Raw genomic sequence first — 26,223 nt, 5'->3', positions numbered from 1 at the left:
GGCAAAATCTCTCAGCCACTGCTCTGGGGGCTGGGTAGGGGGAGCAGTCTTTGGTATTGCCTTTCTCAGTGCTGAACTTCTCTCCCTTACAAGCAAGGTAATGGCAGCTTGAGAAGCTGCACAGACCTGCACCTTACAAGCAAGGTGGGGTGAGGGCAATTAGAGCCTCAGTATTCTAGGCTTGCCAAACCTGGGGTGGAAACTCTGCTCTATGCGTAGGGGTTGCGTGGAGGAAGAGAACCTCTGACCACACTGGCACACTCACCAGGAGTTTAGCTTCTGTAACTTAAAAGCTGGAGGGGATGATAAATGCTAGCAGTTTACTCTCCCAGTGAAATATGGTATCCCCTCATTGGGATCTGTAGAGCCCTTAAGACCTAATCCCCTCATAAAGGTCTCACCTCTTAATACTGTTGCAATGGCAACTAAATTTCAATGTGAGTTTTGCAGGGGACAAACATTCAAACCATAGCAGAATGGGTCATAGCTCGAGTGCAGGACTTGCTGTTCTGACCAAGTTTAAGATTTTCTTAAACATACATTTCTTCATTTGTTCAGTGTCTGTAGGACAATTTCCAGTAATTTTATTTTATTTTTTGAAAATAGTTTTTTACCAATTATGTTTGTTTTGCTGTGGAGCAGGTCTGTGCAACTTCTCAAGCTGCCATTTTCAAAGGGGAGCTCCAGTTTCTATATTTTAAGTATAGAAAGAAGGAAAAGCCTTTCGAAATAATTGGAGTAAAGAATTCTCCTAGATTTTTACATTTTATTCCAATAGTTATGATAAACAAAAAACAAATACTGCAACTTTATAAAGTGCTAGGCATTGCCCTGAGTGCTTAGAAAATATTAATATATTTAGTCCTTTGTAAGATACACATGCTGTTTTACTTTCCTCATCTTATAGATGAGAACATTGGCCCCAAAAGCTTCAGAAATTTTCTCAGGTCACACAGCTAAGTGGAAAAGCAAGGTTTAAACGAAGGAAAATTAACTTCACAGACTGTATTTTTTTATTTCACTTTTATCCCTAGAAATGGATACTTAAAATTTGGTTCATAATGTAAGTAAATCTTTAAGTCTGTTTTTACTTAGTATTAAATGGTAGTCTTTTTTTTTACCTTAAATATTGTTTAAATATAATTTCCAATGGCTGCATAATTTTGTTCCATATTGCCAATTTACTTTTCACTTTCACAGCAGATAGCTCAGCTCATGTCTCATTACCTCCTCACCCGCAATGAAAACAATATTCTTTTAAAAAAACTTTCAATCTCTTGGTAAAGTGTTTTCTCTTATGGTTGGTTTATTTTATATTTACATTCTATTTTTACATGTGTTTCAGTACAAAGTGCAGTAGTTTCCTGGAGATGCAGTAGCAAATTACCACAAACTGGGGGAGCATAAAAACAACAAAAATTTTCCTCTCATAGTTCTGGGGGTCAGAAGCTCGAAATCACTTTCACTGGGCTGAAATCAAAGTGCCAGCTGGGCCAGGGTACCTCCAATGGTTCCAGGAGAGAAACCTTTCCCTGTTTTTCAAGCTTTTGGTGGCTTCAGGTGTTCCCTGGCTTGTGACCATGTCACTCTAATCTATGCCTCCACAGTCCAACTGCCTCATCACCTTCTGTCCCTCTACCACTCTCCTGTAAGGACCCACCAAGATAATTCAGGGTAAGTCCCTCTTCTCCAGATTTTTAACTGATTTATTTTGCCATATACAGTAATATTCTCTATTTTACCATATAAGGTGACAAGAATATACTTGAGATATACACCAAATGTGATCCTTAGCACATTCATTTTCTTCCTGTTACATCCTAGACAAATGCCATAAAGCTGCAAATTTTAAGCTGTAGCTCTGAGGCACCTCGGAGACACATAGTTTAAAAATCATTATCAACCAATCAATATCCAGAAAAATTAATTCCCCCTTAAAAGAGAATTATCTAAGTCACAGTTTAAAATACAGCATTAAAATCTATGTTTTTGCCTAATCCAAACATTCCTTTAAAGGAAAAATAACTCCTACTGGGGCTACAATATGACATAACAAAAAATAGTAATAATTTTTTAAGATAACATGGTACACTTCTGCAAAGTGATAAATCTTCTACAACCAGGAATCCTTTTAAATTTCAAGATTTCTTTTAAGTTAATTTAGTTATACACACAAACACACACACACACACACACACACACACACACACACACACAGTGTGTATGCCCGAACTTCCACACAAGCCTGTGCCTGAAGAACACTTATGTTATTTAGTCTGTTCTGGGAGCCATAAGAAAGTTTAGATTTTGTTGCACCGAAGTTATTTTAATGGCTGTAATGTAATGAGACTACATTTGTATTTAATATATAATTTCACGCGTGCAGATGGGTGCTGTACCTACTAAGGCAGGCAATTTGGGAAATATATACTTATTTATTTTTTGCTCCTTCTCAAAATATATTTGAACTCCTCTTTTAGAAATTGCTTCTATATTATTTTTATAGTCATATGGTCTTTAAAAACAGCATTCCTAAACTCACTCATGAGCAAAACTTACCTCATGGGACATGTTTTTGCTATTACTAAGATTATTTTGAAAGAATATAGCACAATAGAGTATACTCTGTACTGCTCATACTGGAGACACTCTCCAAGGGACAGTTATGGTCACTCCATAATAACCTGAGCCAACTAACTCCTCAGTCACCTTTGTGCAATCCATCCCCATGCCACCTATGACCCAAAAGACCTCCTCTAAATGCCTGTTTGATTAAAAGACAGCATACCACACCACTTCACCACTATGGCTGAACCAAGCCAGGTGGAAGTCAATAATCTCACTTAGCCATGATGCATGGGAGGACCAGATTTACCAGAATTTAGTCCAGCTCTTGAGAAAAGCTTACTGGGCAAGTTTGGATGCATCAACTCAAGCCACTCATGAAGTAGTTATTCTAAATAACTTATCTGATTGCCAAGAGGCCAACATCAGACATTGGGTCTGCGGCCATATCAAATCTGCCAATGTACTTCCTCATTGTAATGACTCCTCTGGTGGGCAGGTAATTATCCCTGGTTTGACCCAGTATTCATCCTCTTTCCTCTGAGAGTGGCATAGGGTACAACAAGAACAACACAGGGTCACCTACACCCCCTTTCTGCTGGTTCTCGCAACTATGTAATTGCTGGACAGTGATTCCAAGTTGTAAGTGTTGTTTCCTTACAACTTTATCATCCTCTAAGAAATTAAAATCACATTCCATGGTTACTAATGCTGGGATCCACATTTGGTTTTATAAAAATTCCTATTTTTAGTTTAGTTTTTTTAGTACATGAATTTTATTTGTCAATAAAAAATGTTAAAGTGACATGTTAGAAAATTTCAGTCTAGTTATATAATATAAAGAATTTTTAAATTTAAAAAATTGATTTATTAAAAAAAGGTTCTAGAGCTATTTCAAAAATAGCTTAAGAATAAAATCTTCATAGGCAGCTCCAAATTTGCTAAATTTGCTACACAAATTTAAATGACTTGCATAGCATTTAAATTTATATTCTAAGGGATATAGCTAAGAAACATGATTAAATGAAGCAATCCTTTAAGAAAGTAAATAAAAACTGGTGTTTATAGTGACACAGAAATTCCCAAAGATTCATCTCAAGAATACAAATATCCTTCAATGAAAAATATTTATAAATGTTAACAGAAGTTAATAAATCAGTATGTCTAACAATCCATATAACTGTTACAGACATTTCAGTAGAAATGAAATCACGCGATCTCACAAACTGTCATAGCCAATGGGAAAGGGAAAGGGTTTTTCACCATGAAAGATTTTTCGGGTTGTGTGGGCTATTAACGATTGCCTCTGCTCCAACTTCAACCTTTTTGCTTGTTTTATGAAAATGGATCTGGACCCTTAAAATACTTTTTCCTAGATAGTCGCTCCATGTGAAGTTTTGCCAAGAGAGGGCACTAGTGAGACACAGGAAAGGGCAAGAGGAGCGGCTTTTACTTTCTGGGGTCCTCCTGTGGCATGGGGGCTTCCCCAGTGTGCAGGTCCTGCAGCAAACGCAGTTTATCCTGTGACCAGCTCCTACAGCATACAAGAGCCAGCAGCAACCAGCAGGTTCCCTCAACACTCACCTTGGGTGAGTTTTTGGTAGAGTGCCCCTGGCAAGACACCTCCCTAGTAAGGTGGATTGCCGGTAAGTTCCATCAACAAGGTGACTTCTCTGCTTTCCAGTGAGCCTGAGCCAGGCCCTCTCCAACATGATATGGATCTCAGTCCCAGGGGGCCTCTTCTTTGGGCATTCTATCTCAGCCTTAGTAGTAGTAGCTCTTAAGTTCATATTATATAATATTACATCTGCTAGTCTTATATTCTTTAGAGTCTCTTCACCTCTTACTTATCAATCTCTAACTTCCAATCCCTGGTTATATTTATAGTCTTTTATATTAAACTTTCCCTATTCAAATTATCATGCAGTTTCTCTCTCCTGATTGGACAAAGATTGATATCCAATTCCAGCAAATGAATGTGCAACAGAAAGCACTATTTTCTAATTCTTCTTTGTGTAACTTAGGATAAATATTCCTACTTATAATTAACAATATTGATATAAAGACAAAAGCAACCAAAAATTTTTTTTAAAAAATGTTTCATTTACTTATGGCTAAATAGCTTTTTATTCCCATATGAAAAATCAAAGAAAACCAAGTAAGAATGTTTCCTCATTTAATGTTATTCACACATGGGAAAAAAAAATTCCAGTGGAAAGTATTAAAAACATGAAGCAAATAAATTTGTGGAAAAAAATACTTGTCTAGTTTGTACACAGCAGATAAATGAAAGAATTAGGTCAATTTTACAAACCACTAGAAATGAAAAGAAAAAGATCGCAACTAATGAATGAGCTTCAGATGATATTTTCATTATCCTGTTTTGTTAATGTGAGTAGAAAATCACGTAAATAAACATCTACACAACAGGACAGATGAAAATCAAGTAACATTAGGCAAGAAAAAGAAGAAGAAGAAAATATCTTCACACCTTATGAAATGGACTGACATGGATAACTGACAACAAACTATAATCTTATAAGCAACTTAAACTCTGAAGGAAGTCTGTTGATTTTTAGAAATTTTATATCTTTTATACTTAGAATTACCTAAAAACAGTTTGCCCACTCAATATAAAATCTGCAATTTATAAAGCTCTTTTGCACAGATTCTTACATGTAGATAACAATATCAACAAAAAAGATCACTCCCCTTCCTGTACCCCAGATTCCAAATTGTGAACTTCCAGAACAGACAGCAAAAATGTGCATATTAAGGTAACACGGCAAGAAAAAATCTGGACACGAGGGCTACAGTTAAAGATTATTGGGAAGATCTTAAAATCTCAGGCCAAAGGAGAAGCTAATTCTTTATTTAAAGGATCACTATAACCAAAGCAAAGACAGCAAAGCAAAAGCACTGGTTATTAGACTTTAAAACCAGGGAGATTCATTTTATATAATCCAGAAGCAAAACAAAAGCCAACCAACCAAACAAATAAAAAAAAAAAAAAAAAACAGCCCTTAATAACCTCCAGATTTTTAAAAGTTTAAAACAAAAATGAATGAATTTCCCATGCATTTCAATGGAAAATCGGCTCTTCCTGACTCTAGTTAAACAAACTCTTTATAGTTGAAGGTTCTGAGTCTCCAATTTTAGAGATTATGACTGCTTGACAGGCAAAATACAGGTTAAAAATAAAGATAATTAGTGATTTGGTAACAAATTATAAACTCCAACTGGCCACAAGCACTTGAAAGTAACCATTAGTCCGAGTTAGTGGGGTCTGTGATCATGTGATCACAGTTATAGAGAAGTGCCGCCTTCTGTTCTTAAAGTATGCACAGCTTTATTCTTATCAATAAAGAAAAAAGAGAAATTATATCACTGAACAGGCAAAGCAAACCTGAAAAAAAAAACATTGCTAATGAGTTATTTTCTTTAATTTCATTTATTTTTCCAAAGCACATCCAAATCAGCATGTCTTACAAAACAATAATAGGTCTGCTAACTTTAGGTATTCTGTTTTCTTATTCTAACAACATCACTACAAAAATAAGTAGGTATAATTTCTGTTTCTTTGCAAACTGAGATAAGTAACTTCAAGTATAATCTTAACTTTAAAGACATACACAAAATATAAACAGCTTTCCACGGCCTCATACATTAATTTGGATTCAATTTCACCTCAATCTCTTTGCTTGTCAGGTAGCCTATCAACGGAAAAATATTTTGACATAAACTATTTTCTATTTCTCAGCTCTGTGTCTCAGATTTCAGAGGAGAAAACTGAAGAGAACATTTTCTAGAAACGTAAACGCTAAGCAGCAGGCAGGAACGATAATTGATTACTGTCAGTTTTTTGTGGTCTTTGGCTCAAACATTCCAACCCTGATCTCCATGACAAAGTGCTCCTCAATAATCTTGCAGTAGGTGCAGCATCTTTTATCAAGGGATCAGTAGAGAGCCTAAAATACCTTTTGACCATATATGGATTTTTTTTTGAGATGGGATCTCATTCTATCACCCAGGCTGGAGTACGATGGCAGGATCTCAGCTCACTGAAGCCTCGACTTCCCAGGCTTATGATCCTCCCACCTCTGCCTCCCAAGTAGCTGGGACTACAGGCACACACCATGATGCCTGGCTAATTTCTATTTTTTTTGTAGAGACGGGGTCTCACTATGTTGCCCAGGCTGGTCTCAAACTCCTGGGCTCAAGCAATCCTCCCACCTCAGCCTCCCAAAGTGCTGGGATTACAGGCGTGAGTCACCATGCCCAGCCTGTATAGAATATTTTTTTTTAATGCTGTTTTCCACTGAAGTATAGTAAGGTCTCAAAAGAAAAAGGACCAAATAAACAAAAGCTATAATCCTAATCTTAAGTTTTTACTTCCACAATTACAGCCATATCACAGTTTTAAATTCAATTCTCAAAGGATTAACATTTTTGTTCTATGATTACAATTTAATGAAAACTTCACAGTTTCTGCTAATTATATAAAAAGATCTAATTTCATCATGGCAAACTATGAGTATTGTCAAAATTTCTTATTTCAAATATCTATTTGAAAAATAATTTTCAAATAAATACATACTATGAATCAGTAATCAACCTGAAAAAATTTTTGACATGGAGACTTTTACATGCTATTAAAAATGAAAATGACCTGTATTAAGTGCAACTGTCCAAACCAATCAAGACATACAGAAAAATGCTGTGTGTCTGTTCTTCCTGTAAAACACAGCAATAATTTATCTTATTTATTATTTCCCAAAACATACTGGGAGAAAGTTAACACAGACACATTTAGAGCCAAGGATAGCACATATGTTTTATCTTGCCTACTAAGCTTGAGTGTCTGACTGTAGATGCCAAGAATGTGATGCTTAAAAGGATGATCAGGCTCAGCATGAACACATACCATGATCAACTAATTATGTCTGCCATGGGCATAGGAAACACATACATATGTTTTCATTGCTAGTATGAACGTTATTAGTTAAAACACATTTGCTGAAGTTTGCCGCTGTAGCGAGTGAGCAGCCACTTGGCAAGTCACTGGGCACATGGCACCAGCTGGCTGGGCCTATACCTGCTGTGCAGAGGCACTGGCAGCTCAGGCAGGGCACAAGAACACAACTTCACAAAGCAACAAAGGTCCACACTCTCATATTCCTCAAACCAATACCACAGGTCTGAGTTTTGTCCACAAAATATAAAAATGTGCCATTTACTCAGATGGGGTTTAGAAAAATAATGGTTACAAAATAGAACTATTTAATTTTTCCCAGGACCACTCACCTACCTACCGAGTATGGGATAAAAACTGGTAATTACACTACTAATAATTTCAGAGTCTTAATTTAGGCCTATTCAACACTAGCCACATTAAAAGAAAAGGATTTTTTTTTAATCAACATGAAACTTAATGACAAAGTATACATATATTAGTAAAACATCTTTAAAAATTTAAAGCTAGTTAGAAAATGCTTATGATATATAACCAGTTTGAATAAACAATATAGGTAAAAGTAAACTTGGTCCTTTTACTATTAAAAAAAATGAAGTTTTCAACAGCAAACAAGTTGTATGATATTATTGGAATTATAACTCCATGATTATGATTTCTAATGAAGAGGCCTGGCTACTACTCCAGGTGTTATTACTATAATTTTACCCAGCCTGAGTGAATTTGATGGAAAATAGTAAAACTAGAAGGACACAGGATTTAAAGAATCAGCGGACTTGCGTTCACAGCACCATATAATCCTGAACTCCCTTAAGCTCATGGAAGCTCATTTCTTCATCTATAAGAGTATCTCTGTTGGTTTGCTGTAAGCAATTAAAATACACTCACTACTTAAAAGTGTCTTATGAATTTTAAAGTACTGTCCCACCAGGTGGCTATCACTAGAGAAGCTACATTTTCTTATGGTTTTACTGGATTACTAGACTTGAATTACTAGAAATGAGAAAGAGCTGGCAGGGCAGTCTTGCAGACACACCATACAGCGAGAATACAGGCCTTTTTATTGTGATTAGACAGGACTGCCAATAACAAAAGGATCCTGTGGAAAACATGCAGCTGATTACATGAAAACCTGGTCAGTTTTTAATTCTGGGAGATATACTCTCCTTTATTTTGATTCTATAAATTTGAATGTAGGAACAGAGCAAGAAGACAGAACAAACTGGCACAGCTCTTAAAACTCACGTGAGGCCAGGTGCAATGGCTCATGCCTATAGTCCCAGCATTTTGGGAGGACGAGGCAGAAGGATTGCTTCAGCCCAGCAGTTCGAGACCAGCCTGGGCAACAAAGTGAGACTCCGTCTTCACAAAACAATTTAAAAATTACCTGGGCATGGTGGCCTGTGGTCCCAACTACATGGGAGGCTGAGACAGGAGGACTGATGGAGCCCAGGAGTTCGAGGCTCCAGTGAGCTATGTTCACACCACTGCACTCCAGCCTGGGCAACAGAGTTGAGACCCTATCTCAAAAAAAGAAAGAAAAGAGAAGAGGAGAAGAGAAGAGAAGAGAAGAGAAGAGAAGAGAAGAGAAGAGAAGAGAAGAGAAGAAAAGAAAAGAGAAGAGAAAAAGGCCTCACATGGAAGGAACATCATGCCCAGAAAAAATAAATCTGGATACTAATCATAGGCCCACATATTTTAAAAATTCAACTCACATAATTAGCAATGATATAAATAATATACGGATATAGTTATCTTTAGGTGTCACGAGTGATATACTCGTATGAGACTGGATGAGGAGATGATGTCTATTCCTCCTTTTTCAGAAACACAGGAAGTTGTTTATAGCCACTGGAAAAAGGCTAAATAATGACAGTTCACACAACCAACACTCAAATATTCATTGCCAGTTACACTGCTATTTGAGGAAAAAGAGATTTGGTTTTCTCACTTTTTAAATATTAAATGCCTGAGAGCTTTTGTTATATCTGCTAAATTCTTACTGTATGCCAGAAGATGTTCTAAGTGCTTTTAATGTGTCAATTTATTTATAAGTCTCATAATAATCTTGTAAGATAGGTATTATTATTGTTTCTGCTTTTCAGAAGAGGAACTCAGCACAGAGCAGTTATAAAACTTGCCCAAGGTCACACACTTCATTGGAAAAGCCAAGACTTCAATTCAGGCATTCTGGAACCAGAACTTTAACTAATATACTCTACTGCCTAATAAGATAAAGAAAAACAATACACATTGTACCTAATTGTTTCAAAAAACATTTACTACATGCCTACTATATGCTATGGATATGTTATTATATGTTATACATACATCACAGATACGATATGCATAAAATAACAAAGCTTTAAAGACACTAGATTTAAACTGAAGTTCATGAGTCACTGTCTTAGTCCGTTGGGGCTGATACAATAAAATACCATAAACTGGGTGGCTTATAAACAACACAAGTTTTCTTCTCACCGTTCTGGAAGCTGGAAAGTCCAAGGTCAAGTCACCGTCAGACTCAGCGTCGGGTGAGGGCCTGCTTTCTGGTTCGCTGATGGTGATGGTGCCTTCTAGCTGTGTCCTCCCATGGTGGAGGGGGCAAGACAGCTCTCCAGGGCCTTTTATGAAGGCACTAATCCCATTTATGATGGCCCTACTTTCATGACTCCCCATGACCTAATCACCTCCCAAAGGTCACAACTCCTAACACCATCACATTGGTGATTAGGTTTCAACATATGAATTCAGGGGGAATGGGAGAGATACACAAACATTCAAACCACAGCACTCAATTAATTAATTATGTCAAGTTATCATAGTTACTTGGCTCAGGTGTTTTTGGGACTGGAGGCAGGGAGGAAGCAAGGCTTAGAAGAGTCATCTACCACTCTCAAAAATAATACTGCTCATCAGGAAGAGGAAAGTTCTGCTGGGAAGCATCTGGCTAATCTTTTTGGAAAGGTTCTGAGGAAATTCTTAGAGGACTGATTATGCAATCCTGGCTATAGTCAGTACCTACTATTTTCAATGGGGATTTCTTTCCATGGACACATGACTGACTCAGTTCTTAGGCATAACGGGGGCTAACACAAACCAAAATAGCAGCAGGCCTCATCCCAAAGAAACTGCAATATAAACTTATGCCTTGAGAATTATTTTCCAGATGCTGTAGATGTTCCTGTAAGGGTTCCTGTGGTTTCTAATGTACAAAGATGGACACTTCCTCAGATGGCCTCAGGAGACTGCTCTTAGATCTGCACTGGGCAGAACTCTGGGATTAATTAACAAGGTGAGTGATATCTATCACTTTTGGATTCCAAGGAAGGAAAGACAAAATGGTATGAGGGCCCTTACAACACTTAAAAACGACAAGGGTACTTAGGTGGAGAGGAGCTGTTTTTTTTTTGTTTTTTTTTTCTGGTCTTTGTGACCAGGATTGACCCTCTTTTATCTTCTTTCTATCCCTCAGTTCCCCCTTGCCTGCATCTTAGGTATACAGAAGTCTCTCGCGTTGTCCTTCGGTTGTGCAAAGGCCCAGAATCAATCATTCCCCGCCCTCTCCTATCACCAACAATAGAATTGTTCAGCCCAGAAGCATTCCTTTCCCTCCTCACCACATCCTCCTCCTATTCCTTAAAGTGGCTGAAGTCAACTAAATATAAAGGGGGAAAGGAAATATCAGATTAAACTAAAGCACATTCAATTAATCTCCAGTTGGTAATATGAGAAGAGATAATTAAGGAAAGAGCTTTCCTACTGTTTCCCTTAAACCACAGTGCTCTCCCCAAGGCCGGGGTAATCAGGAGGGGCAGGTTAGGCAGCTGGGGCACAAATGCATGGGAGTTCCATTCTCATGTGCTGGCGCTGGGCCTCATGACCCTGGGCAATGCCTCCTTCTACTTCGTGCCCTCCTGCATGACTCACTTGCTTTATTCTACAGGCTCTGTGCCATCTTGGTAAAGATAGTCCCCCAGGGGACAAGAAGGAAAAGCTTCAGCTGCTCTCAGGTCATTGCGTATGGAGAAAAAGCCATTGGTTCTACCTTCCCTTTTAATTTCTAATTTCTAATTTAATTTCTGACTTAAAACTCAAACCCTTTGCTGGTGCCTGACCAACTCTCCTAAATGAAAGAGGAACAAATGTTGGAGAGTAAGGAAGCCTTCTGGTCCCAAGGCCTCAGAATGGATTAGGCGTTGGTTAGCCATTCCTGGGCCACGGCACGCGGGGGGCCTGGAGACCAGCACTACTGCAGGGGCAGGACCCTGTGGGCATCAGGATGCCACCCCTCACCCTCACTCCAGGACCACCACTCTCTCCATCAGTTTTTCTTTTCAATCAAAGAATAAATAGCTATTTTACCCATCTTAAACGCAACAGCCTTCTTCTGATCCCTCTCCTCCCACTGATTACTTTCCTTTTGCAGCAAAACTCCTTTCAAGAATTGTCTACACTTGCTTTCATTTTCTCATCTTCTATTCTCTATCAAGCTCATTCCTGCCATGCTTTTGCCCCTACTATCTAACCAAACTACTCTTATCGAGGTCACCAATCACCTTCACCTTGCTAAATATAAGGGTCAGTTTGTCACTCCTTCCTCCTGATCTACTTTCTTCACTCTCTTCCAGGACACAGCACTTTCTTGGTTTTCCTCCTGCTTCACTGGGGGTTCCTTCTCAGTCTGCTCTGCTCTAGGAATTTTTAATATTTGAGTATCCCAGGTCTCCATCATTTGTCCTCTCCTCTTCTCTATTTCTATCCACTCCCTTGGGGATCTCATCCAGTCTCATGACTTGGAAATACCAACGTGGGTCATTTGGAAGTTGTTATGTGGAACAGTCCTGTGCACTACAGGATGCCCAGCATCTCCACCACCACCCATCCACTAAATGCCAGTAACAGCCTTCCCATCATTGTGACAACCAAAAATTCCCTCACCAATTTCCCAAACACCCCTGATGGCAGAATCACTCCTGCTTAGAAACACTACTTAGAAATAAGGTCTATGCTCCTGTAGGTATAGCTTTATTCTATAGTTTGATCAGTAGAAGTGTTAACAACATATTGAAAAGCACAAAATTCCATCTTGAGTGTGGAATTAAAATTTATTCAAGAACATCCTCATATATCCATTGGTTCTCAGCCCAGATAGTCCCTTATCCTAACACGTCGGTGAGCTTGGATTTCTTGTGAGAAAAGGATGGTGTTATGATAGCTGGCAGCTAAGCATCATATAACTTGAAACTTGGGAATGCTGCTATAGAAATCCGTTTTGTGGTAGGAAAAAAGACGGGGAACTACCAGTGTGCAAGAAAAAACACTGGACTGATTTGGAAGTCAAAAGATCTGGGTTGTAATTCAGGCTCTGTGAATATACAGATATATCTGCTCATTTGGCAGAGCTTTATCTACTGGCTATGCACCAGGACCACCAACATGAATAAAAGAGTGACTTGACCTAGAAGGGAAGGCTAGAGGGAGCATATCAGTCTCTAACTGTGTGTTGATTTCGTCAACCTCAAATCTGAATTTCCAAAGTACCTTCCAAGTAAAAAAGAAAATTAAGATTCTATGCAGATGCTTGCAATATGCCCAAACAGAAGTAGACACTATGGTACTATAGAGCTGAGGTCAAGCCACCCACATGACATTATTTTATGTTCAAATGAGAACACAAATATTACTATAAGAAATTACTATGTTATTAATGTAAAAATCACTATATTTCTACTTCTTAACATAAGATTTACAGTATACACTCAAATGATCCTTGGAGCAAAATGGAGTACAAATGACAGTTATCAGCCTGTGTTTCTGAAAGCATTATTTGTTGTACCAAAAATATTGTGATCTTTAATCACTGTATCCCTTACATAATTCCCACTCCAGTAAGGCAAATTTGCAAAGAATTTACACAGTAAAATTGTCTAGTAGCTACAGCAGCTCACAGGAGAACATGCTAAAGGGGATGGAACAATATTACATTAACTAGCTGGAAACAGTATAGCTTCTAATATTATCCATATCTAACATTTAAGTGAGAATTTTTTTTTTTTTTTTTGAAATGCAGTCTCGCTGCGTCGCCCAGGCTGGAGTCCAGTGGCTTTCTCGGCTCACTGCAAGCTCCGCCTCCCGGGTTCACATCATTCTCTTGCCTCAGCCTCCAGAGTAGCTGGGACTATAGGCACCCACCACCACGCTTGACTAATGTTTTGTATTTTTAGTAGAGACGGGGTTTCACCGTGTTAGCCAGGATGGTCTCGATCTCCTGACCTTGTGATCTGCCTGCCTCAGCCTCCCAAAGTGCTGGGATTACAGGCGTGAGCCACCACACCCGATGTGAGAACATTTTAAAGTAATATCCTTTTGAAGAATGAGGATGTATTAAATATTTAATGTCTTGAGATGATAAAGAAATGAGCAGGAATAAAAAATGTAATTTTTCTACTTACACAGATGTGAGGTTTAGGTTATTCCAAATTGTTAATACTTCTGCTATCCTCCAACTAGAACTTTATGCACTTACATAAATAATTTTGATCCTTTCAATTACCATATGGCCCAATGCCACTAAAAGGCTGTTTCTATTAAACTAGAGTAAGAATGCTGCTTTTAAGTCAGCCATCCCCTGCCCACACTCAGCTGTACTTGCTTTTCCCCAAAAACACTATGCCCCTGTTCCTTTCTAGGCTTTGCAGAGGCTACTTCCTGTGGGAGTAGGCCTCTCTAAAGACCCACTCACCTTTACAAACTCAGCTACACTGACATCAAACAAGAAGCCCTCCTTCACCTCTGCACAGTTGAAGGAGCTCCTTCTGTGCTCCCAGGCACCTTCTTCATTCTGCTCTTGCAGTATATACAACATGACTATTACCACTGACTACCTACCAGTCCTTCCAGTAGACGCTGTAAGCCTCAAGTCTAGGTAATGCCAGGTCTGAGAGACAGATTTGCTAGTGAGGAGAACAACTATGAAAGACAATGGTGAAAAGTCTTTGTTCCTTTTACAAAAGATCCAAACTTTGACACCTATTACTTCCTCCAGGCTGGTGTTATATTGAAATTTGATCCCCAGTGTGGCAGTGGGGAGGTGGGGCCTAGTGGGAGGTGTCAGGGTCATGGGGGCTGATTCTTCATAAATAGATTAATGCCCTCCCCTGATGGTGAGTGAGTTCTCATTATGAGCTCTGCCAGAGCTGGTTGCTGAAAAGAGCCTGGCACCTCCTCCCTCTGGCCAACCCCTCACTTGCCACCCCCAAAGCACTTCCTCTCTCCCCATGTGATCTCTGCACATGCTGGCTCCCCTTCACTTTCCACCATGAGTGGAAGCAGCCTGAGGCCCTCACTAGATGCCCAATCTTGAACTTTTTGAGACATCAGAATTGTAAGCCAAATAAACCTTTTTTCTTTACAAATTACCTAGTCTCAGGTATTCCTCTATAGCAACCCAAAATGAACTAAGTATTGTTAAACTCGATTTGAATGAGTAAGAACTAAAGCTAAGAAAGATGAATGTGACCTTGTTTTGTCCCATGTTCCACTATTCCAACACTGTCCCGCTCAATGGACAAGGGCCCTTGTTCTCTGAGCACGCACCATGAGTCAGAAGCAAGGCGTATATCTAGAGTGACTATGGGTCCTGGTTTACCTGGAACGGCAATGGTTTAAACTGTTATTCTGGTGTAATTATCAATAGTGCCCTAGTTCCCTCTCCGAAGTGTCTGGTTTAAACAACTACCCCTAAGTATAAAAGACTGAAAGTCCACTTATATAAACATATACGTAGTCCATGTCTAGAGCGAGACAGGCATTTGGGAAAAATAGTACTATTTTAATAAAAAGGATGACAGTTATCATTCACTGAATTGCTTACATGCTAAGTCCTTTACATACATAATTTAGTCTTCAAACATCCACTAAAGCAGATATCATCATATCCAACATTCAAGTAAGGAGACTGGAGGTTTTAGAGACCTAAAAGAGATTTTAGAGAAACCAAGTACTCAAGGGTATACAATTAATTAACATGAGAAGCTGACTTGCACCCAGATTAATCACTCTAGATGATATAAGGCAATTTCTGAAACTACAGAACACAGACACAGTTCCTTGGGACATCCTGAAGGGAAGGGAAGAAGAAAAGGATGAGAGATAAGGATGAAGCCAGGGACCAGGAAGAAATCAAGGCTGCCCTTCCTACAATATGAGTATCTTTTTTCTAACTCCTGGGTCTTTGGTAGGTCTACTAAGCAGTGTGTGTGTGTGTGTGTGTGTGTCTGTGCACATATGCGCCCATATTTGTCTTTTAATAGAAACGAATGGAAGAGAAAGGTTTAATGTTTAAAGCTTTAAAGGGCAAAACCGAAGACTACACATTGAAGTAGATGACAAAGACAGATGAAAAGCCATTCAACTGATACAGAACTCTGGACTTAGGAAGATCACAGGGAAACTGTCACAAGTATTGAAATTGGAGGTTCAAGACAAGTTTTTCTAAAATTTCTAAGGAGCAAGTATAGCCCAGCTGAAATCTGGGAGAAAGTAAAAGAAAGTAGAGGAGAGAAAGACAGGGCATTAGCTGATATAATATGGTATTATGTGGCAATAAAAGCTGTATTTTTCCCATCTGATATGAACCTTAACATGGTAAGACTATATGTTCCTCAAAGGCAGAAACAATGGATTTCATCCTATTCTAATATTATAACTTTCACAAAGCTCACTTTAGATAAAAGAAATAGCCTCTGCAAAAGTATCTTAGTAGAGCTTAAAAACAACAACAAAAAAAAGACTCTATATTCTAACCTTGTCTTATTTTTACATTTTCTCTACTGCATTCAGGTTAATACAGGCACAGTCTCAATATTCAGGTATTAAAACCAGGTCATAGAGAATGACTTGCTTAAGATGACAGTTACCAGTGCAATGAGGAGTAGAATCAGTCGCAGTCTCACACCTATCAGGTAATTACATACTGACTCCATTTTTACAAACTCAGCAAAATGAAAGAATGCAAACCAATAATAAATGGTCACCAAACTCTCACCAATTCAACCTGCAAACTATTATCATATCTGCCTTTAAGATTAATCTGGCAATTAAACAAATCAATCTGTAAAACAAAACAAAACAAAAACCTAGTGTAAAACACACACACACACACACACACACACACCCCATCCATAAAAACTTAAAAAGACATAAATACACGTTATACATACACATTTCTCTTTCTGCAGAGAAACCCAAAAAACTGCTAATAATGATTACCTTTGGAGAGTGGAAAAACAATAAGAATGAAATCTTATTTTTCATTTCATAACTTCCATTTTTTTTTTTAACTTTTTGTAAAGACAGGGTCTCCCTTTGTTGCCCAGACTGGCCTCAAACCCATGGCCTCAGGTGATCCTTCTGCTTTGGCCTCCCAAAGTGCTGGGATTATAAGCATGAACCACCTCATTTTATACCTTTCACTTATTGTATTACTTTTTCTCAATGAACAATTTAAATATACAATGGCTAATACTTTGATTTTGCTAAAAACCTATTTTCCGGAATTTCAGAAAAGTAGAAGGTACCAGACATGTTATGTCAGAAGAGCTCCTCTTCCTGTTCCTCCTCTTCCTCAGCCTACTCAACATGAAGATCTTTCTGATGATCCACTTCCACTTACTGTATAGTAAATACATTTTCTCTTCCTTATGATTTTCTTAATAACCCTGTCTTTTCTCTAACTTACTTTATTGTACAAATACACTATATAATACATATAACATACAAAATATGTGGTAATTGACTGAGTATGTTATTGGTAAGCCTTCTGGTCAACAATAGGCTATTAGTAAAGTTCTGGGGTAGTCAAGAGTTATATGCAGAGTTCTGACTCCACAAGAGGCTGGCACTCCCTAACCTCCATGTTGTGTGCAAGGTCAACTGTAGACTAAGACAGGAACACACTGCTCTTTCTCATTCCCAAAGATGCTGAGCCCCACACCTCCAGGAAGCATGATACTGACAACGTAGGCATAAATCTCAGTCAAATCATTCATTAATAACAGCTCAGGAGTTCAGTATATTCATCTCTGCCTAGAGACTGTGATATGCCCCTTGTTATTCAATTCTGTTTATAGTTCAGTCTCAAGAAGTTTTGTTTTTTATGTTTGAGACAGGGTCTCAGTCTGTCACCCAGTCTTGAGTGCAGTGGCACAATCACAACTCACTGCAGCCTTAACCTCCCAGGCTCAAACAATCCTTTCACCTCAGCCTCCCTGGTAGCTGGGACTACAGGCATATGTCACAACACCTGTCTAATTTTTGTATTTTTTGTAGAGATAGGGTTTCACCATGTTGCCCAGTCTGGTCTCAAACTCCTGGGTTCAAGTGATCCTCCCACCTCAGCCTTCTAAAGTGCGATTACATGCATGAGCCACCACACCTGGCCCCTTGATACATTTATCCTCATGGAAAATGTATTTTTTACTATAAATATATATGTATTTTTAAAGGCATATAATGAAATCATAGACATCAGGTCAACCTTAGATTTTTTTAAAAATATAATCTATATATAAAATTTCTGATTATTAATATAGTACATACTTGCTTTACATAATCTGTGTTTTAAATGAACACAGTAATTATTTTCCTATAGTTCTACCACTTGGAGAAAAATCATCATTAACACTTTAGTATGTTTCCTCCTAGGTTTTTATTCCCCCTATATAGTTATTTTTTTAAAGGTTATAATATATTATGTCCTGATATTGTAACTTTTCAGGTTATCATTTTTTCATTTCATTAAAGAGTTAAAAAAATCTATAGATAAGCAGATAAACTCTTTTATTGGCTGCATAATAGTCTGCCTTCTAGTTGCACTGTATGAGCATTCTTATCTTACTTCTCCCACTGCCAGAATTGGGAATTACAGGGACAAAGGTCTGCAATATTCCTGATGAACACAGATGCAAAAATCCTCAACAAAACACGAGCCCACTGAACTCAACAGCACATCAAAAAGATAATCCATTATGATCAAATGGGTTTTATATCAGGCATGCAAGGATGGTTCAATATATGCAAATCAATAAATGTGATACATCACCTAAACAAACTCAAGGATAAAAACCATATGATCATCTCAATAGACACAGAAACAGCATTAGATAAAATTCAACATCCTTTCATGATAAAAACACTCAACAAACTAGGCACAGAAGGAACATACCATACATGAGGAAAAGACACCCTCTTCAATATATGGTGCTGGGAAATTAAATAGCTGAATGTAGATGAATGAAACTGGATCCCTGTCACCATATATAAAAATCAACTCTAGATGAATGAGTTACATTTATGTATAGGTTATTTATATGTGTGTCATGTATATGTTTTTGAATCTTCAATAATACAATGTGCTAAAATAATAAACATCACGTACTATAAGCCCACAGCTAATATCATACTAAATGAGGAAAACTGAAAGCATTTCCTCCAAAAACTGGAACAAGACAAGGATGCCTACTTTCACCACTCCTATTCAACATAGCACTGGAGGTCCTAGCCAAAGAAATAAGGCAAGAGAAAGAAATAAAAGACATTCAAGAGATCAAGCATGATCTCTGCTCACTGCAACCTCTGCCTCCCGGGTTCAAGTGATTCTCCTGCCTCAGCCTCCTGAGTAGCTGAAATTACAGGTGTGCACCACCACGCTTGGCTAATTTTTTTCTATTTTTAGTAGGATGGGGTTTCACCATGTTGGTCAGGCTCGTCTCAAACTCCTGACCTCGTGATCTGCCCGCCTTGGCCTCCCAAAGTGCTGGGATTACAGGTGTAAGCCACTGTGCCTGGCCAATAATTTTTTATATAATATGGGTATTAACTCTATTTGTTTTTGTTTGTTTTTGAGATGGAGTTTTGCTCTTTCACCCAGGCTGGAGTGCAGTGATGCAATCTTGCCTCACTGCACCCTCCACCCTCTGGGTTCAAGCGATTCTCCTGCCTCAGCCTCTTGATTAGCTGGGATTATAGGCACCTGCCACCAAGCCTGGCTAATTTTTGTATTTTTAGTAGAGACAGGGTTTTGCCACGTTGGCCAGGCTGGTCTCAAACTGCTAACCTCAGGTGATCCACCTGCCTTGGCCTCCCAAAGTGCTGGGATTACAGACATGAGCCACTGTGCCCGACCAACTCTATTTGTTATATATTGTAATTATATACTATGCCATACAGTCATGTGCTGCATAACAATGTTTTTGTCAACGATGGACCACATATAGCCCCATTAGATTACACTGGATCTGAAGAAATTCCTATTGGCCTAGTGACGGCATAGCCATCATAGCATTGTAGCACAATACATTCACTACTCAAGTGTCTGTGCTGATGCTGGTGTAAGCAAACTCATTGCACTGCCAGTCTTAGAAACAGCACTTACGATTATGTACAATGCATAATATTTGAAGATGATAATAAATGACTATGTTACCAGTTTGTGTATTTACTATACTCTTAATCCATACTTTAGAGGGTATTCCTACTTTTTTCTTTTTTAAGTTAACTGTAAAACAGCCTCAGGCAGGTCCTTCAGGAGGTATTCCAGTAGAAGGCACTGTTATCATAGGAGATGACAGCTCTATGTATGTTATAGCCCCTGAAGACCTTCTAGTACGACAAGATGTGGAGGTGAAAAGTGATATTGGTAATCTCTACCCTGTATAGGCCTAGGCTAAAATGTGAGTTTATGTCTTAGTTTTTAACAAAAAAGTTCGAAAATAAATAATTTGAAAAATAGAAAAAAGCTTACAGAATAGGAATATAAATAAAACATATTTGCACAGCTGTACAATGTATTTGTATTTTAAGCTAAGTGTTAGCACAAAAGAATCAAAAAGTTAAAATTTAAAAGTCCATAAAGTAAAAAAGTTATATAGTAAGCTAAGGTTAATTTCATATTGAAGAATAAAAATTGTTAATAGTTAAAGCACAGTGGATGAAAATTTTTAATTTTTAAAACTTAAAAATAGGCCTGTAATCCCACCTATTTCAGAGGCTAAGGTGGTTGGATTGCTTGAGCCCAGGAGTTCAACTCCAGCCTGGCAACATAGTGAGACCTTGTTTCTACAAAAAAAAAAAAAAAAAAAAATTAAAAATTAGCTGGGTATGATGGAATGCACTTTTAAAAAATTAAAAATTAGCTGGGTGTGGTGAAATGCACTTGCAGTCCCAGCTACTCGATAGGCTGAAGCTGGAGGATCACTTGAGCCCAGGAGGTCAAGGCTTCAGTGAGCTGTGACAATGCCACTGCACTCCAGCCTGGGTGACAGAGACCCTAGTCTCAAAAAAAAGGAAATTTTAAAATAAATGTGCAGCTTAAGCACACAGTGTTTACAAAGTTTACAGAAGAGTGCAATAATGTCCTAGGCCCTCACATTCACTAAACACTCACTGCCTCACTCACAGCAACTTCCAGACCTGCAAGCTCCATTCTAGGCAATACCCCATACAGGTGTACCACTTTAAAATCTTTTATACAGTATTTCAATACCATACCTTTTCTATGTTTAGATACACAAATATCTACCACTGTATTACAATTGCCTAGAGTATTCAGTACAGTCACATGCTATAAAGGTTTGTGGCCTAGGAGCCACGGGCTATCATATGGCCTGGGTGTGTAGGAGGCTATACCATCTAGGTTTGTAGAAGTACACTCTATAATGCTCACAACCCAACAACAATCAGCTAGACACATTTCTCAATGTGTATTCCTGTTAAGTGACAGATGACTGTATATTACCAATGTAATTATATATTAATAATGTAATGACATATTATAGAAAGAAAAAAATTTGAATACATGACTTGAATATTTTCCCCAGGTAACTGCCTTTTTGTGACATGATATAAGCAAAATTAAATTATTTTAATTTTTAATATCATTACACATAGGAATTGCTCTGTTTTAACATTTGCTTCTATGTTTTAGTACCTTCTTTCTCCCAAGCCCAAGATAGCTATTCATATACACTCTTTTCTAGCATATGTATTACTACATTTTTACATTCATTATTTGCAGTGGCACTTTTATCAATACAACATTCTTCTGAGCTTTCCATTCTGCTCCAAATATTTGTCTATTTTATCAACATCATATCATTTTCAAATTAATATCTAGCATTACAACTTTCCCTTCATTATTCTTCTTTACCGTATAAACATTTCTTGGCTCTTATTTATTCTATAAAAATGTAAAGTAATTCAGAATCACTGATCTATGAGGAATTCCTGAGATTTTGCTTGGAGTTATATTCAACTTACAAATCAATATAAAATATTAAAACTAACTAAAGAATTGTCTTCCTAGCCAGAAACATGAGTCTCCTCATCATCTTCAGAGCAAAGTTTACTGGTTTCCTTTCTACAGGCCAATTGCATTTCTTACCAAGTTTAATCCCTGGCATATTTTTTTGTTGCTACTATGAATGGGCTTTTTTTTCTCATATTTTTAAACTGGTTATTATTGTCATACACAAAAGATCATGATATTTACATGATTTATAGTGGAACCCTACTAAACTCCATTTTAGTTGATTGCCTTGGGAACTTTTTATTATCTGCAAATAATTTTTAGTCTCCTTTTCAACAGTACTCTCTGTCACCCAGGGTGGAGTGCAGTGGTGTAATCCTCCCACCTCAGCCTCCAGAGTAGCTGGAACTACAGGTTGCAATACTGTGCCCAGCTGATTTTTTAAAATTTTTTTGTAGAGACAGGGTCTTGAACTCCTGAACTCAAGTGATCCTCCTGCCTCAGCCTCCCAAAATGCTGGGATTACAGGTGTGAGCCACCATGCCTGGCCCATCAGTGCTATTTTAGACACTACTGATAACACCAAGTATGTTACAAATTCTAATACAATTTTAGGTCAAATTCACCGTTTTAGTATTTTGGCTGAGCTTGATCTCAATGTTGTTTACAAAATTATAGATACTTCCCATAAAATATTAACAGTAAATATCTCTAAACATTGAGAGGAGTGATGTTATTTTCCTTCACATTTTCCCGGTAAACAGATTTCTGATTTTGTTTTTTTATTAATTACACTAGCCATGAACGCTCCCTATTTATTTTCCAAGTTTCCTTTAATGAATGGACACACATACATGCCCGTACATACTCACTCTTATCACCTTATTTCTCCTAGTGTTCTTTGTTTGAGAATTTTTAACTTCAAATAATCTTAGCTAGCATTCAATATCTTCCAGAAGGCAAGAGAGAATCAAACCTTAAGAAAAGCTTTCTTGCTAGGCGCAGTGGCTCACGCCTGTAATCCCAGCACTTTGAGAGGCTGAGGCAGGCAGATCACGAGGTCAAGAGATCGAGACCATCCTGGCCAACATGGTGTAAACCCGTCTCTAATAAAAATACAAAATTAGCCAGGAGTGGTGGTGCATGCCTGTAATCCCAGCTACTCCAGAGGCTGAGGCAGGAAAATCGCTTGAACCCAGGAGGTGGAGGTTGCAGTGAGCCGAGATCACGCCATTGCGCTCAAGCCTGGGCAACAAGAGTGAAACTCCATCTCAAAAAAAAGAAAAAAAAAAAAAAAAAAAAGCTTTATCTTCAGAAACAATATTCTACAGTCCTTTGTGAAAGATATCTAAAAATGATATCCTGATACAAATTTCTTAAAGTAAGCTGACTCCACTAATAAAAATGATGCCGCATCCTTTTTACTAAAATACATTTGTACCCAATTAAGACTGCAGTACAAAATGCCATCAAATAAAAATATTAGCAAACTGATAATAGGGAAGTCATAACATTCTCAAGTCAGAGCTTCATGAAAACCAAATTCCAATATTCTTAATATTAGACTTCCATGTTAACCAATGGATATGGCAATTTCTTCAATCAGTATCAAATCCTGTTTCTTTCATATTTCATTAAGTAATCATCACACCAAACCTGTCTCAAAATCTGAAATAACTAGTTTGCGATACATTATCAGAAAATGTCAATCTCAAATATAAACAGCTGAACTCTTTTCATTTTTATTCTACTAGGGAAGTTTCAAAGCACTGAAACATGCAAATTGTTACTCATCTTCTAAAAACAGAAATAAAATAATTAGGTCACAATGGATGGCTCCTTTCTTGGCCAAAAAAAGGATGATGAATGCAATTGGAATGTTTATTGTCACTGAAATTCTTCAGGCCTGGATTCCAAGTATGTGTCTTGATGCAGGTTACTATGACAACTTAAATTACAGAAAATGTCACCCCCCTCCTACCAAGTAGTTTTCTCTGCAAGATCATTTCAAGCCTTCTAAAACTTGCATGCACAAATTATCTTTAACAATAAACACCTCGTTACAAGTTTTATTCAAAAATGCCCCTATCTAAACCCGTAAAAACAGGTATAAGCATATAAAAATAATTCCATTAAATCTACATGGGGTAGAAAAACCTGAAAACACATACACTCACACACACACACATACACACACCCTTTAAAACATAAAATATTGAGAGTATTTTTAAACTACTTTCCATTACCAGAGGCATAGTACATTACTGCCATACGTTTCATTCCAGAAACTATGGAAAATTACTTGGAAGGCAGTTTTGAACTATTACAGAACTAAGTCCTGTTTATCATTATTTTCCTTTCACTAACGCATTTTATGGGAAGGTACTAGAAAGGGGGGATGAGGGAAGATTACAGTCCTATCTAGAACAGAAAGAGAAGCAAATAAGTAATCTGTAAAATTTATTGTTTTGCCCAGTCTGTCCTTTTACACAAAATATGAAAGAAACTTTAAAGTTTCTTTTTCACACAGCCTAACAAAGGTATCTCGTGATAAACTGTAAATTATTCTCTAATATCACATGCTCTAAAAGAAAAATGGCCAAGAGAAACTGCATCATTATGGGGAAAAAAATGTGATTTAGTAGAAAGATATTCTGATTGCAAGAAATTAAAATTTTTAAGTAGTTCCATGAAAAAAAATTAAGATAGTTTTACAGTGTAGCAATACTGAGACTTCAAAGCTGGTTTTGCTGACCATCAAAGTTAACATGACAAGAACTGGATGTTTCATTCAGAAAGGTTTAGGGAAGTCCCTCTCCTGTAAACTGGGTTCAGTAGCCAACAGAGGCAAACAGGTTTTCTAAGTTTCAGGTACAGATATACCTCAATGCTAGGTAGACCCTTCATTTATTTAAAACCTTTTTAAATAACACCTCATTCAAAAAAGGAAAACAAAGCAGTAAGCTAAATGTATCTCTCTGTACTGTAAGTCAAGGATCAAAATTAAAGGCTGCTGACCTAGAGAATATTGAATGTTTGAGAAGAAACCGCAAAAAATGAAAACTCTTCAGCAGCAAACTCCAAGCAACTCACACAATCCCCACCTGTATTAGTGGATAACTACTAGTGATCCAGAGAAACAAAACAACTAAAATGTTCAAACCCAAATACACAAAATCCCCAAACATTCAGCCTCAACCACAGTTCCTCTCGGCATAACTTACACATAGATCCTCCTTAATAAAAAATAATTAATGTATAAAAGAAAGCTTTATAGCACAGCTTCATCAATAATGGTAGCCAAAACTAAAATTTAAGTGACAATCAGAGAGAACTTTAGTCAATTGTACTACATAGTACGTTTCTTTTTTCTTATGCTTTTCCTTTTTAGGCCACATTACAAATGGCAAGGCCTTAAAAATAGGGTCTGAATAGGCCTTTTTGACTCTCACGTGGATATAACAAAATTGTCTTATTAGAACCAGGCTATCTTTTGACTCTCAACATTTGCAGCCTTCCAGTCATGGTTTTTGCTAATGCTGTAAGCAACATACCAGGGTCTACAAAAAGGCAACTAAACTGGTGAGGATGTGGATTTGTGGTTTTAGGAGTCCAGTCTCTCCATATAATCTAGCAATTATTAGAAGGCTGTGAAGTTAAAGTTTTTTATTTTGGGGGAAATCAGTTTATGTGAGACCTTCAAGATCCAGCATCTAGTTAAAAATGCACACACATAACTTTTGCAAATGAGAGATTAAGGAATTTATGAGACAGCACGCTGGCTGGTGCCCTTACAGAGTTTATTCACCTGTAAAGTGTGAACAATTTATTCATAAGTGATTTACCTACTACAAACAAGGTCAAATTATTTTCCCTCCTGGGACCAATAAGTCATTTAAATGCTCAAGAGACAAGAGATGACATACAGCAAGCATACTAAAACTGAGATGTAATTTGGTTGAATATCCTCACCTAAGGAGATTTTTATGCCTCCCTTGACTTAATGAAGCCAATAACAGACATTACTTAAACAATGGAAACACAAGCTAAAGGATTTTCCAAACTTACCAAGACTATTATAGAGAAAAGTCTGAAAAACTAGTTAGCCATCAAGATTTTCTAGTCTTTCATTATTAGAAATACTTCTCTGCTTTAAAAGATGTTGCCAATTTACAGCATTAGTAGAATAGTGCGCAGAAAGCCCAAGAGTGGTGACACACAGCTTTGAAATATTTTGCCTCAGACTCCAAACTTGAAACCTAAGGCGTATTTTATGATGCTTTTAGTGTCGACCCAAATTTGGACCTAGGAATTATACTGCAGTGGCAACAGATACTATCACCAACTATACTTAGTCCTTCTCTAATTAAATGTCTTA

The 26,223-nt window shown here is 37.6% G+C and overlaps 1 protein-coding gene across 5 annotated transcripts in view; it reads right to left on the bottom strand.

Moving 5' to 3' along the window:
• Nucleotides 1–26,223, bottom strand: part of RASSF8 (Ras association domain family member 8) — a 119,296-nt gene that overhangs the window by 55,935 nt on the left and 37,138 nt on the right. Inside the window, exon 1 of one of the 5 annotated variants that reach the window (XM_058442727.1) lies at nt 10,019–10,118. The exons of the other annotated variants lie outside the window; for them this stretch is intronic. The gene's annotated coding sequence lies outside the window, so the exon portion shown is untranslated. Of the gene's footprint in view, nt 1–10,018; nt 10,119–26,223 lie in introns of those variants that run through there. 5 annotated transcript variants of the gene reach the window in all.

This window comes from Hylobates moloch, unplaced genomic scaffold (assembly GCF_009828535.3).
Source record: "Hylobates moloch isolate HMO894 unplaced genomic scaffold, HMol_V3 SCAFFOLD_8, whole genome shotgun sequence".
In the NCBI taxonomy this organism is placed as follows: Eukaryota; Metazoa; Chordata; class Mammalia; order Primates; family Hylobatidae; genus Hylobates; species Hylobates moloch.
The sequence above is the reverse complement of the archived record's forward strand: the minus strand, read 5'-3'. Positions and strand labels throughout refer to the sequence as shown.